This window comes from Schistocerca piceifrons, unplaced genomic scaffold (assembly GCF_021461385.2).
Source record: "Schistocerca piceifrons isolate TAMUIC-IGC-003096 unplaced genomic scaffold, iqSchPice1.1 HiC_scaffold_262, whole genome shotgun sequence".
NCBI classification, from domain to species: Eukaryota; Metazoa; Arthropoda; class Insecta; order Orthoptera; family Acrididae; genus Schistocerca; species Schistocerca piceifrons.
Window position 1 is genome coordinate 55001 of NW_025728474.1, and position 2500 is coordinate 57500.

General features: G+C 58.4%; 1 non-coding gene across 1 annotated transcript in view; it reads right to left on the reverse strand.

Annotated features, from left to right (window-relative positions):
• LOC124743760 overlaps window positions 1-913 on the reverse strand; it is a 1909-nt gene extending 996 nt beyond the window's left edge. The window contains exon 1 of the ribosomal RNA XR_007010541.1: window positions 1-913. This exon is cut by the window's left edge and continues 996 nt beyond it. This is a non-coding gene — a ribosomal RNA (small subunit ribosomal RNA).
• Between the last annotated feature and the right edge of the window lie 1587 nt (window positions 914-2500).

Consider the following 2500-nt stretch of genomic DNA (forward strand, 5'->3'; position numbering starts at 1 on the left):
CTATTCCATTATTCCATGCACACAGTATTCAGGCGGGCTTGCCTGCTTTAAGCACTCTAATTTGTTCAAAGTAAACGTGCCGGCCCACCGAGACACTCAATAAAGAGCACCCTGGTAGGATTTCAACGGGGTCCGCCTCGGGACGCACGAGCACGCACGAGGCGGTCGCACGCCTTCAGCTCGCCCCACCGGCAGGACGTCCCACGATACATGCCAGTTAAACACCGACGGGCGGTGAACCAACAGCGTGGGACACAAATCCAACTACGAGCTTTTTAACCGCAACAACTTTAATATACGCTATTGGAGCTGGAATTACCGCGGCTGCTGGCACCAGACTTGCCCTCCAATAGATACTCGTTAAAGGATTTAAAGTGTACTCATTCCGATTACGGGGCCTCGGATGAGTCCCGTATCGTTATTTTTCGTCACTACCTCCCCGTGCCGGGAGTGGGTAATTTGCGCGCCTGCTGCCTTCCTTGGATGTGGTAGCCGTTTCTCAGGCTCCCTCTCCGGAATCGAACCCTGATTCCCCGTTACCCGTTACAACCATGGTAGGCGCAGAACCTACCATCGACAGTTGATAAGGCAGACATTTGAAAGATGCGTCGCCGGTACGAGGACCGTGCGATCAGCCCAAAGTTATTCAGAGTCACCAAGGCAAACGGACCGGACGAGCCGACCGATTGGTTTTGATCTAATAAAAGCGTCCCTTCCATCTCTGGTCGGGACTCTGTTTGCATGTATTAGCTCTAGAATTACCACAGTTATCCAAGTAACGTGGGTACGATCTAAGGAACCATAACTGATTTAATGAGCCATTCGCGGTTTCACCTTAATGCGGCTTGTACTGAGACATGCATGGCTTAATCTTTGAGACAAGCATATGACTACTGGCAGGATCAACCAGGGAGCTGCGTCAACTAGAGCTGAGCAGCCGGCCGCCCGGGAGTGTGTCCCGGGGGCCCGCGCGAACACGCAAGCGTCCGCTCAATCATTCTGCAAACAGGAGGAGGCTGAGCTCCCCTGCACAATACACCTCGAAACCCTCTCAGGTCCCGGCGGCGCGCAGCGCCGTCCCAAGTACTTGGTCGGGTTCGAGAGAGGCGCAATCGCCCGGAGTTAGGCGAGTAGACGCTTTCGGTGCGACCACCCGTGCTCCCAACTGAGCTTGCCGCTGCCGACAGAGGCCCGGGAGCGTGCTGTCGTGGCATTGCCGGCGGGAGACAACACGCGCCACCTACGGTGACCGGCAGCTCCAACGCCAGCGCCACAGAAGGACAAAAGCCCCACTTGGGTGCCGAAGCGAACTCTCCCAGCACAGCGCACGCGCCAACACATCCGCACAGCTGCGATACAAACCACCAGCGAGAACCGCTGGGGCGACCGAGCAGCAGACGGCGTCGCGGCGCCGAGCGCCGGGCGGCGGCGCATCCTCAACGCACACAGTCCTCAATCGGACCAGCACACTGAAGATGTCCACCGCGCTTCGCACCGGGCCCGCGAGGACCTACTTTGGCCGCACGGCGCCGCGCGCAGGGTGCGCCGGCGCGCAGCTGCGACGCCTGCCGCGTCCGTCGGCCGGCGCGCCTGCCACTGGCCGCCCCCACCAGCCGGCTGTAGCGCGTGCGCCCACGCACCGCGCGGCCAGCACGCCGGGAGGCGCCCCCTCACCGGCCGGGGACGGTCCCACCCAGCCACCGCCGCGTATCGCTTCACACCCAGATGCCGTTCAGTTTCGTCGGCATGGTGGGTATCGCTGGAACAACCGGTTAGTACCTCAACCTATCGTCGCCATCACCGATTCACCCCTAGCGAGAACAACCGCACCACAACAGGTTACCATTTGTTCATTTGCGTAACTTCACCAGAAAACGCAGGCGTCCATCGCCATTTGCAACTTCAACGATTATTGCATGCCTGTGTCAGGTGTCACGCCACACTACGTCTGCCCACATACACGCAACAAAATGTGCACGCCTAGACAATACGTGGAAGGTGGCCCCCGTACGTATGCGATGTCCATTGCTCGAACGACTGTCAACCGGCCTCTGTAGCATGTCGCAGATATGGAACGCGGTGCACCATGCCATCACGGTGTGTGAGGAGAGACGACTAGGTCCGAATACATCAACAGACAGCTCATGCTGATCGCCATCCACGGCGTCCGTTCCTCCCACACGTCTCTATGGCGTACCACACTGCAATCCAGCTCTCATAGGGAGACGACACGTAGCTGCGTGCACAATATTTGCACTGTATGGTCCGCCGTTTTTGGGCGCAGTCGTTGTGCGGTCACACATGTGCCACGATGTATCATTCAGTACATAAGGACGAATGTGCAGTACAGATTGTGGTTCACGCGTACGACATCAGCGGACAGTTGACACAGGCCGCACCACAACGTAGCCTGAGTACGTCGCATGCGAAGGGCATTGAACATGCAAACTTCTCACCAACCAGCTTGCGAAGGCAGGGGGCAAGGTGGGGACGTGGGGAG